The sequence below is a fragment of the Glossina fuscipes genome, unplaced genomic scaffold, assembly GCF_014805625.2.
Source record: "Glossina fuscipes isolate IAEA_lab_2018 unplaced genomic scaffold, Yale_Gfus_2 112, whole genome shotgun sequence".
Classification (NCBI taxonomy): Eukaryota; Metazoa; Arthropoda; class Insecta; order Diptera; family Glossinidae; genus Glossina; species Glossina fuscipes.
In genome coordinates, this window is record NW_023998455.1 from 1,010,970 (window position 1) to 1,023,551 (window position 12,582).

The following is a 12,582-nucleotide window of genomic DNA, read 5'->3' on the forward strand; positions in this document are numbered from 1 at the left end:
TTTGCATAATTTTTTTCAGTTCCATTAATTGCCTAAACTAAACGCTATTTGAGTATTATCTTTTTCAAATATATTATCTCTTTTAGACTTATGATCTATGGTTCTTAGCTTAAAAGTAAAAGGCTTAGCTTTAAAAAAAAAGATCTACAACTGAATACAGATATATAAGGGATTTCCAATAATCGATGATGAACGTTGGGCTTAAAGACTACTCTATTCTTACTGTTAGATATAAAGTTTATGATCTGCCCTCATGGTGATTCAAGGTTTATTAATCCGCAGGAAAAAAATGACAATGAACGATCAAAGCGAGAAATCTATTTCCATTCTTATAATAGAATTGGAGAATTTTTTTGGTGATATTACTACTAGCACTGTTACTAGCACTGTACTACTAATGTCAATGCTACAAATGCTACTGCTATTTCTACAACAACTACTACAACAACTACGACTTTCATTTCAACCTAAAGAACATGATAGCGAAATTAGCTTAAGGTAAATCCAATCTTTCAGAATTGATGCATATATACAGTCAAACCTCATTCGTATTTTTTTTAAATAGTTTTTCATCGCTAGAGATTAGAACGTTGGAATCCGTAATTGTTTCCACATTGCATTATATTAGCAAGGGTTACGAATTTGCGTATATCTCTCACTATCATCTCTATCAAGTATCCTTAAGGTGGCCACTATCAGTTGTTACTATGGTTATCTTTATTAACTTTAGTGCCGATTCTACTAGTGCTGCTGCTACTACTATTATCACGGTAATGCTTCGAAAAGTTTTACTGCTGCTAAAATTGCAACTACCGCAATTACTGCTGCCACTGCTGCTACAACTACTATTTGTGCTTCCGCTACTACTACTTCTGCTATTGCTATTGTTGGTGCTACTATCACTTCGACAATTGCTGCCACTACTACCATTGCTGTCATTACTGCTGCTACCTTTGCTACTAAAATTACTAGTGCCGCAATCACTACTGCCGCTACTGCTACAACTACTATTTGTGCTTCCGCTATTACTACTTCTGCTATTGCTATAGTTGGTGCTACTATCACTTCGACAACTGCTGCCACTGTTACTACTTCTACTATTACTCTCATTACTCCCGCTACCATTGCTGCTATTACTACCATTGCCTCCATGACTGCCACTACCATTCCTTTTAAAACTACTACTGCCGCAAACACTACTGTTACTGCTGCTACAACTACTATTACTGCTTCTGCTGCTACTGCTTCTATAGCTTCTATTGTCATTGTTCGTGTTACTATCACTTCGATTACTGCTGCTACTGCTACTATTGCTCTCATAAGTGCCACTACCCCTACAATTAGTGTCACTAGTGCAGTTGCGACTACTATCACTATACACACGTATTATAATGAATTTTACTACCATATTTGCTACTGTTTCCATTACAATCGCTAGATTGTGCATACACTGCGGTAATGCTGATGGACAAATTAATACTTTCTCCTGAAATTAAAATTTCATTTAAAATTTGTGGCTGGTATCTTAATCGAATTTAAAGACAAACGTTGAACTATCTCAGTTAATTTTATAGAGTCATACTATAGATTAATCAACGTCTTAAAATATCATTCGTTATATAATTAATGTATGAATAAATTTATATATGGCTACATAGTAATTTTCTATTTTTCTCAGGCATTAATATTTAGATTTTAAATATTTAATTGTCTGTAAATTACAATTGAAAAGAGTTTAAAAATCATAAACGTAACTATAAACGGAAAAATTACTAACAAGAAAACTATACTCAGCTGTTGTCGTAATTTTTACGCCCTGCAAGGGAAAAACCCTAAAAAATGTAATTTTGACTCATGGATAGATCCAATCGCCCTATTTCCATCTTCGTACAATTACTGCTCATGGAGTATATCTGTAAATTTTTACCCATGCATCTGTTGTAGTCCATGAGTAATAGGCAAAGCCTTTGCCATCGAAAACAGACGCATTTGCAGTTGCACTATAATAGGCGTCTTTAACCGACCTAGTCCATTTTTCAACATCAAACTGTCTGCAATGACTTTATTAAATTTGAAAGCGATATCTTAATTTTTGGGAGCGGCGCCATGTTTTTGTACAAACATTCACACAGAGGGACGGACAAACATGCCTACTTGGATTTAGAATGTGATAGTGGCTGAGAATATACGTTAGAGGATTTCTGGTTTCCTTTTCGATTTTTCAAATATTCTGACAATATGAACACACGTTCAAGCTTCCGATTTTCCGCAAGCAGTCACACAGACGGACAGACAAACATGCTTATATGGATTTAAAATTTGATATCGATCAAGAACGTACTGTCTTTACAGCGTCTCTGAAGTGTACTTTTAGGTGTTTCAAACATTCTGACAAAACGAACACACATTTAACCTCCCGCGGGTTATAAAAATAAAATATTAATCAATTAAACGATTCATTCTTTAGTTAAAAAATGTAAAATTAAAGCACGTGTAGTTAATTAGATACTACAGTGTATTGTTTTAGAAAAGTATTTGAATAAAATAAACAAATAAAAACGAAGTTGAATTTTAACATGGAATCGTTCACAATTGTGAGATAATTACTCTGAGAACGTGCCATTTATTGCAATTACATTAGGTCAACAAAATGTGTGGGGAGTGTTTAAAATTTATATCGTATAAGCGAATTTCTTTTTTGTAAACCAAAGTTTGAAGGTCAAAGTCTAATTCATTCACGGTATGGATTAGTGTAATAGAAGCGAATTGTGATCATCTCATCATCAATTCCTCCAACAAGTTTCACTGGTGTCCAATTCCTGTACCACTGTGGCTGCAAGAGAGAAGCCAAAGAGGTAGCGAGACGGTCACAGCCAAGTGGGCAGGCGATAAATGCTACACCTTTATCGACTGAGCATTGACTATAGCTATGACTAAGGTAAACTCTATCACAGTGAGAATTGAACCTGCGAACACTAACTTGGTGGTCGCGATTCGGCTACAGAGAAGAAATAGAAAGAATAAGAAAGAAAATTGGTAACTTGGTCCATAAGTCCTCAAAGCTGTTTTAAAAATTATGCATAAAATGGGTGTAATCTGCTGATAACTATGTTTTTAATACCTAAGAAATTAAGTAAGACTTAAGCAAAAAAGATCGTTTAGTTTTTGAGCAGATATCTACGACTCTCTCTCTCTCTCTCTCTCTCTTTCTATATGTGCTCTATCTAATACATTAGATCAGTGAAATGTTTTGTTTAGTGTATGGGTGTCCAAGTTTCATTATGGCATATATTCTTACACAGGTCTTTATACTGGTCCTTACACTGGTATTTACAGTGGGCCTTACACTGGCGCTAGGATAACTTTCTACAAGAACTTCATTATTCTTCATACGCTACCAGCTATAGTTTCTTCTCATTTATACAGATTACGTCAATTTTTTCAATGTATGAGAAACAAAGTAGTACCTCTTTCGGCACACCTAAGCATACGTTAGGTTATATTATGTAGTCTAGGTTTAACATGAGGTTATCTGTAAGTAGGAAAAACTACCATTAACATGGTCTGATATAAGACCAGGCGGAAATGCGCTTTTCGAGTATGAGTTCAAACAACTAAGCATCCCGATCTTCTAATAAATGAGGTATCAAGTCAAGTAGCCTAGGTTGCACTGAAGGTTAAGTGCGCAGATTTAGGCAAAACCGCCCTCTTTGAATATGTGTTCAAACGATCAAATACGGCGATGTTTTGAGAAATGATGAGAATCCAAAGTAGAGGTCTTTACAATCTGTCTTAGCTACGAAATTATCTCCTCAGTTGATTATAAATGGATTAAAAAGAATTGCTAAAATATTCTTGAATTAATTAATCAAGTAATTTAAAAAATTAAAAAAAAGCTTTTCGAAGGAGAGAAAATTTTCACGAAAGATCTTAAGCAGGCTTCCAAAGAAGCTAAGTATATGTGCGTTTTCCGTTTGTCCGAAGCGACAAGTCGATCGATAAGGACTTCCAACGGAGCTTGAAAGGTTCTTCGCACTGACAACATCATGACGCAACTGGGGCACGGCAAGAGCAAATTAAAAGCAGTTCGATTGCTTGACATTAATGTATTGTAAATAAAAAAGCAAAGCATTGATCAGCGCCAATGTAGGCTGTTAAGCGATCTGAACAGTCGTAGCCGCGATAAGGTGGTTATGGGTGCAAAGGTGAGTTCAACCTGTTAATGTCGCACTGTCGAGAGGTTTGATGATTTTTCATTTAACGATTTAAAAAAATAGCTTGAGAATTTGGAAATTCCGCGAACTAAAAAATTAATCCTTGTATTAATCACGATCATTATGTATACATTTATATTTAAATTATTATGCTTGCGATCTCTGAATGTATTGTATTTAATATTTAAGACACGAACAAATCAAGGGGAAAAAAAATTAAATTAAACTGAAAAGAAAAAAAAATTAAAATGAGAATGAAAATAAGAATTAAATTAAATTGACAATCAATCTGACGCCTTTTTGTCTAGTAAAGAAGAGCTTTCTATACCCTACACTACTTTTCGTATAAGGGTACATTAAGTTCGTGTGGACGTATACAACAGCGAGAAGGACTTGGAATAGATCCATCAATCGATTTAAAATCATTTTCTGATCGGGTTTAAGTGTGTGTGTCCCTCTGTCTGTCTTGTATCCTTGGATTCAATTGGCCATTTGTATTGAGATATTTTAATGAAATTTTGTACGTCAACATGTTCTCAACCCAGAGACAAATGCTCTTAAAAATGTTTCTAATCGGACCACTCTTTCGATCACTTCCCCTATAATAACTTGTTTTGAATGGTTAAATGAATGACAGTAGGGAGGCGTAATATATTTAATGATAGGCAGTGCCCTGCTATAGTATTTTTATTTGCTTTCGACTAATCTTTCGTAAATAAACATATATTTATATATTTTTATTTCTTTTTATATACGATTAAAAATGCCGCTACTTATAAAAATGAGCTAAATCAAGAATTAAAAAAAAACTACTTTATCAGATATTTGAGGTTATTTATGATCCATTTCAGTAAATTTAAAACTGTTAAATTTGAACTGTTATGACAAATTCAATACCTATTACGAATTCGCATTTAGTTCATTTTCACGATTACCGTCCTGTATTGAAATTTATTGATTTTTTATTGTGAAAAAAATAAGAAGAAGAAAATCAATAAATAATTAACGAATTGCCTTGAAATAAACAAATAAAACTTTAACAATATTTTATTTTCATTTCCGCTATGCAATTCATTTCGTTATGTCGCAGAAATCAATCCATGAAAGAATGAAATAAATAAGAATAATAGACGAGGCGTAGCTTCCTTTCTAAGAATATTCGATATTCATGGAAAACTGTATTTCATACTTCTCGTTAATCGCAGATGGATTGGCTAATGCATTCAATTGATTTGTGAGTGAATGGATCATAACTTGCTATCGGTGCTAGGCTGTTGATAAAAATGATTCAAGGTTCTCTTTATGTGGGTAATAGAATGATGCTGAGAAGTACTGGAGAAGTGGGGAGATAAGCAGCGAACGCAGCCTAGTGGGTGTGTGCTCAATCGGCCCGATCGAATAAGGTCAAACCATGCTGAGGACGGGACTCGTGAACATCAACTCCTTACTCTACCCGTCTATGCGGCAGCTGTATTTTAATGGGTCGCTGAGTTATTCCGTTTTTGCTTTACCCATATTAGAATAGGGTCTCCACAATTGGACTAATAAACTATCGAGTTTTCCATTAACGAATTTTCCCAGACCGTGCCAGATGTCGTCCCAATTACCTGTTTTCCTAATACTTAGCATTTGTCTCTTGGCATGAAAGAGCTTAAAAAAACCACGAAAAAGAGCTTTCTACCAAGACCAAGAGCAAATTGCACATTTTCTGTTCTTACAATAGACATCCATATAGGGCTTTGAACGATATTTGCATGCCCTACATTACTTGAGGCGCAAGGGCAAATTAAGATTGTGCGGATATATGTAAGAACCAAATGGACTTGAGACAGACGCCTCTCTTATTATATTTTGATAAACTTAGAGTTACTTTCTGATCGATCTTATCTGTCCGTCTGTCAGCCTTGGTTCAGTAGTTTTTTTACTTGCTTTTCACTAACATACTCAAATGGTCATCTCAATGCTGAAAGCAATTTTATAAACATTTAGAGTCCATGCATTGGTGCATTAGTGATTCGCTTTAGCATTTAAAAAAACGCAGTTCAAGTATTTTCGCAACCATGGACTAATTACAGAGTTGATTTATTCGTAAACTCGACAAATAAGCATTGCCAACACCGTCGCGCGGTATTCTCTTCGTTTTTTGAATTTTTCCGGTTTATTGGCGGGAGGAAGGTCACTCAACTCATTTTATTTCTTCATCATTTTTGGATCTTTTCTCACAATGTTTAAATTGACTTTTAACTAATTGATGCCCTGAAAGAACAAGGTCGAAGAAATAGACCGAAAATTGATCGTCCTCATGAGAAGAGCGATTTCCTTTTTTTGCTTTTTATCATGGCTGGTCACTCAGAAGATGTTCTCTACACATGTATATGTAGTGTAATGATCAGGGGGAAAAAAGTAGGGATGAAAGGATAGGTCAACTTTTCGTCTCGAGGTTTGCTGAAGCGAAAAGTTTCTATATGAAAAAATATATTAATAGACGATTGCATGGTAAGTTTTTGAAGAGGTCTTCATTAAAAATTGGTACAATATATCAGGTGTTTCCATGTATTTCGACCATTTTTCCATTTGAAGAACTATTTGACCATTTTTCCATTGAGAATAATTGCTCGTAAGTGTCTAATTGACAATTGATTCGTGAACTGCTAAGCAGTTCGAAAATTCTTCGAGAGTTTGTGGTGGGTAGTGGATTTTCGATCACTAACTCTGGCAATTCATTGTCTTTGAACTTTACTAAATTTAACCGTTGTGGACATTGGCATTTCGCATTACTTTATTGTTTGCATCAATAGGTACCGATGATCAAAATACATGCAAGTATCTAATACAAAAATGGGACCCATTGCCGTAGTAAGAAAGGCATTAAATTATCTAAAATATTTTATTCATTTTTTATTCTAATTACATCTCTTATCTGCTCTCTATCGTACTCGTTTAAATCTTAATTCCATTGGAAAGTAAAAGTGTCCTTATTTAACTCAAAAGAAATGTTTTTTTTTCACATTATATCTACCATCGAAAATTTTAGGTATCCTAAATATTTCCTTCCATTTGTACTCCATAGAAATATGTGCACGAAAAATGCCATAAAGTAGTTATTCTCTCAGCATAAAATTCACAACCGATTTAAATATTAGATCCGTTCGTCAGCCTTTCTGTCTGACTTATGCTATTTGAAGACTGACAAGCGTGCCATGAGAAGCTCAAAAATGCCGTGCGTGGACGATAGTACATCCACGCCTCCAATACGCGACAAATTACAATTGCCATAAAGTAGTTATTCTCTCAGCATAAAATCCACAGCCGACTTAATATTAGATCCATTCGTCAGCCTTTCTGTCTGACTTATGCTATTTGAAGACTGACAAGTGTACCATGAAAACCTGAAACTCACTGTACGCTCTCAGAGGGTAGTACATCCACGCCCACAACACGCGCAAAATTACAATTTACAATTCATGGCAGATATTCGTGTGAAATGAAGTGTACTTCTGTTGGAAGATCATCTTGTCTTGTAATGAAAAACTTGAATGTTGTTGTTCTAGCCGCGATAGAAGATGTTCTTAGGGTCTACTAACAAATCAGCAAAAAAATATCCCGATTGGTTGATATGACTCGTTCTAAGGTAAAAATGTATTTTTTTTGAAGCTTTTTTTAGTTTACTTAAGTTTCAGTGAAATAAAAGCCCGTCGATGATGTTGTTTGCGCACAACAAACAAATAATTTGTACTTTCACTTTTCCCACATTTCAGACATTTTGTTTAAAATTATTTTTATAATTAATGTATGTCAACACTCAATGCGAATAAAAACATAAAAGAGTCATTCACTACAGGAAAAGAAAGGAAAACAAGTAACTAAATGTTCGAGTAAGAACGAATCTTGGTTACCTGACATGGTAAGGCAAAAATATGTTCAAAGCTTGAAAACGGCCATGAATCGTCCATAAACGCTATAGATTGCAAATATTAATAAAGTTGAGGGCAAGAAGTTAAAAATTTGGAACTAATCTTGGCAGGGAGACTTGTATTAACTATTCCTCTCTTATCGATGATTAACGTAAAAGCCGGTTGCCAGTAAAAGCGGACAGTTGTGACTAGCCCGATTGACTAATAGGCCTAAAAAATTGATATTAAAAATTCTTTGGTCATTAGAGATTTGCTTGCATAATGAAGGCATTTGCAGTATGCATCATGCGCCTATGCAGTTGAGAATTCAATTTCCTCTGCATAGTTGGAGTAAGAAAATATTTTGAGTGACGCACGATGCATTCATTGGGTTCAGCGATTTACTTCTCTTGTTTCTCGGCATCATCAGCGGTCGAAACTGTGCTGATTGCAGCAAATGATCAAAGACTAGGGATATACTTCATATTGTTTTTCGATAAATCCCATAGAACTATTGTAGGGTGTTATGTGTTAGCGCTGTAATAGACAATAAAGAATCTAACCTGCTATCGTAATGAATATCAAAACGGATAGAAAAAATTTTTCTATGTAATCAGTGGAGTAAGTACACAAAAACGAATACTTACGGTTTGAATTTTAGTAAAGTAGAGTTATCGCTTAGCGAAGTAATTCACAGAGGTACGGACAAGGTAATAAATCAGAGAGTATTACAATGATAAGGTATGGATAAGAAATAGTAAGGTAAAGTTCAGATAGTATTACAATGATAAACTACGGATAAAGTAATGACTCAGAGAATGTTACAATGAGAAGAAGAATGTTATAATGGTTCAGAGAATATTGAAACGACCAGGTATGGAGAAAGTAATAGTTCAGAAAGCATTACAAAGATAAACTACGGATAAGGTTATAGCTCAGAGAGTCCTACAACGACAAGGTACGTATAAGTTAACAAGTTCGAAGAATATTACGATGATCAGGTACGAATAAGGTAACAGCTCAGAGAGTATACAATGATAAGGTAACGACAAGGTAATACATCGGAGATAAGGTAAGGATAAGAAATAGTGAGGTAAGGTTCAGAGAGTACTACAATGATAATGTAAGGGCAAGATAATAGTTCAGAGAGTATAACAATGATAAACTACGGAGCCTCAGAGAATTTTACAACGACAAGGTACGTATAAGTTATAGTTTAGAGAATATTACGATGATCAGGTACGAATAAGGTAACAGCTCAGAGAGTATTGCAATGATATGGTACCGACAAGGTAATAAATCGGAGAATATTATAATGATAAGTTAAGGATAAGGAAATAGTTTATAGAGTGCTACAATGATAAGCTACGTATAAAGTATTATTATTATTAATTTCACCAGAGAAATAAATTCTAAGCCTAAACTCTTAATGCACTAGCATTCTAAGGCTATCGGCTTTTATTAAAAATTCTACCGCACTTGAGATTCGAACCCGCGACCATTGAGTTGCTAGTCGAGATTCCTCGCCCTCGGTCACTTAGGCGGATCTACGTACAAAGTAACCAGAGAGTATTAGGTAGTAGGTAAGCCGGAGAGTAAAACAACGATAAGGCACTGATAAGGTAATAGCTCACAGAAAATTATAACGATGCTGTACGGATAAAGTGATAACTCAAAGAATATGACAATGACGAGATACGATAAAGCGATCTTCTTTTCTTTTGTTTTTTTTCTTTTTCAAAAACTTTAAAGCACTAAAAGGTTCTTTAAGTATCGATCGATTAAGATTGCTTTGTAAAAAATTAATTACTATTTAAATTACATCAATATTTTTTATGATTTATTGTATTGTTTTTAATTACGTCTGATTTATGTATTATTTTGCAAAAACGGGCATAAAGAACAAGCATAAAAGTAACGTCTACTTCATCAATCATTTCAATGGATAATAACACTATAAGTTGTCTTACGGCGCTCTCACCGTTAACCTGTGGTAATTTTAATTATTTGATACGAAACAAGTGCGCAATGATAACAATTTCCTTTTGTGATTTTCAGAGAACATTTTTTTTCGTTAAATTAAATTTTCATTGCTTGATGCAGCCTCTTTTGGAAAACGTAAAGGAGGATCCACCTAAAAAGATATCAAGCGATGGGTATCTTTGTTCTTCCGTCAATAAAACGTTACAAATAACAACGTGTAACGTTTTTCTGCTATAAATCGATACGAGAATGTCTTTGCGATTATTTTTGTTAAAACTATTTCACTAATGTGTTCGCATACCTATCGTCTTTTGCCTTCTTTTGAGTGCGAGGACAAGCTCCCTTTAGTCCTCTTGACCAATTGCAATAAACTTTTAGTCGATGCCGCGATCGCTATATGGTTTATTAATAATTGGATTCACGCAGGTGATAATTCCAAGACAGATAAAAAAGATGACTCCAGCAGTTTTCACAATTGATCGCGAAAACGAATTATGATGCTTGGCATCTTGCCGATTCCGGTTAAGATTTATGCTCGAAACCGTAAGATATTATAATATGACTATGAAAAAAAAGTTGTCTGCCAATTACGGCAAACAGAAGACACTTTGAAGACTTTGAAGATAAACGATCGTTCGAGAAACATTAATCGATTGTGTAATCGACTTGAGTGATCACGGAGCTCTTAATTGCGGAATGATTTGTGGTGATCGCGAAAGTGTTAATTGTCAATAGTGCAAGCCTAGTGCAATTGATAGGAAACCACATTTTAGCCCATTGAAGACAACAAAGCAAATAATTTCAAGAATATGATCATTTCATGAATGATTTATGATCAATCGCGAAGAGTTTTATGATGGATTGCAGACGGATCGGTTTCTTGTTCCTCTCGAAGCGCGGTTAACGATGAATGGCGAAATTTTTTATAAATACATAATGAATAGTTTAGTGCCTATAATACCGGAGATAATTTCGACATCGAGGCAAAGGGTAAGCAGTTATACTATAAGTTATTTCATTTAACCCTGGAAGTATCGATCGGAAAAAATTTTAAGGATAATCGATTGCGGCCAACATACGATAATTTTAACACCAATAGATTAGATAATTGCTGGAGTACGATCACGCTGGCAACTATGATCAATTTTCGGTTGATCACCGAATAAGTTCTAGGTTGACACAAGCGATTACATCAAGAATATGAATTATTTGTCTAATGATTTCGTTTGTTTTTGAGTATAGAACGAGTCGTGGTTGCTCGTAGAAAGGTTTCTTCACGGTCGCAGAAAATGTATCGCAAATCGTAAGAATATTATAAGATATCAGGCAACGCACGACCAAGGAAGTAAAGACAAAGAGAAGGAGAGAAGAAAAAGAAGAAGAGGGACGAAGAAGAAGTAGGACAGAAGAAGCTATTTCCAAGAATACATGATGAAAGAGGATGGTAAAATGGTTAACGATCAATCGCGAAAGTGTTGCTATTGCTAGCAAATACCAATTGCTCATGGCACGATTTAAAGTCGGTGATGGAACTGATTTATAGACAACTGCGATACGATATGCTACAGATCGTTGCACGATCAACCTCGCATGGACGTAGGATCGATCATGAAAAGATTTATAATAGATCGAGAAACTATGGATCGCTGATCATGCCAAAACAGCTTAGGTAAAGATAGAATTACATTGTAAACTTCAAAAAATAAAGAGAGCTTTCTTTTATTTAAAGTGACATTGCTCTTATTTTAGGTGGCCCCGCCGGCTATGCGGGGCCAGCCTAAGCCATCAGTAAACCAAGGACACAGTATGTCACAGATATAAAAAGGAAACTGTTCAGACAATCTAATCAAAACCGTGGATTGGGACTATACCAGAACCTGGACCCAGAAAACTTACAATGCAGACGTACTAAAAATCTCAAGAAACTCCGCAACCCGCAAAATCCAAAAAGAGAAAGCGATATTAATGAGGGAATGCCATGAAGCATTACTCTATTATTTTTAATGTTTCTTGGTGCATAGTTAAACCGGTTTCAGGGTTGATTGCAAAGCGTGGCAAAAAGGCGCTTAATCGAAAAACCCTTGCCGCAAGGCTTTTATGTCTTTCTGTTGTTCGCAAAAGGTTGCTTGGAGAAGTCAAGCAAAGGCGTGCTCATGAAGGAAACAAAAAATTGCTTGGGATTTTTAGCGTTTTTCTTGTATTTACCTTAGATGGGTGAGTGGGTGTCCGTGATTCGTTCTGAGGTAAACACAAATTTTCTTATTATGCATACATTTACAAAATTTGTTTATTTTGATTTACTTTTAGATTTTAATTTCCGTTTTTCTAAACACATCGCAAGCACATTTCACCAAATATCACAGATTATATAAAGTTTTCTTATATATATATATATATATATTTTTTTTTTTTTTGATATAAAAAGAAACAATTTTTTCTCTTTCTTGTTAAAACTTAAAAAAATAAAAAAAAACTTTATTTTAAAGATTTAT

General features: G+C 34.8%; 1 protein-coding gene across 4 annotated transcripts in view; it reads right to left on the reverse strand.

Moving 5' to 3' along the window:
* LOC119639595 (TBC1 domain family member 4) overlaps positions 1 to 12,582 on the reverse strand; it is a 76,111-nt gene that overhangs the window by 17,751 nt on the left and 45,778 nt on the right. Inside the window, exon 2 of one of the 4 annotated variants that reach the window (XM_038037069.1) lies at positions 12,296 to 12,543. The exons of the other annotated variants lie outside the window; for them this stretch is intronic. The gene's annotated coding sequence lies outside the window, so the exon portion shown is untranslated. The remainder of the gene's footprint in view (positions 1 to 12,295; positions 12,544 to 12,582) is intronic. 4 annotated transcript variants of the gene reach the window in all.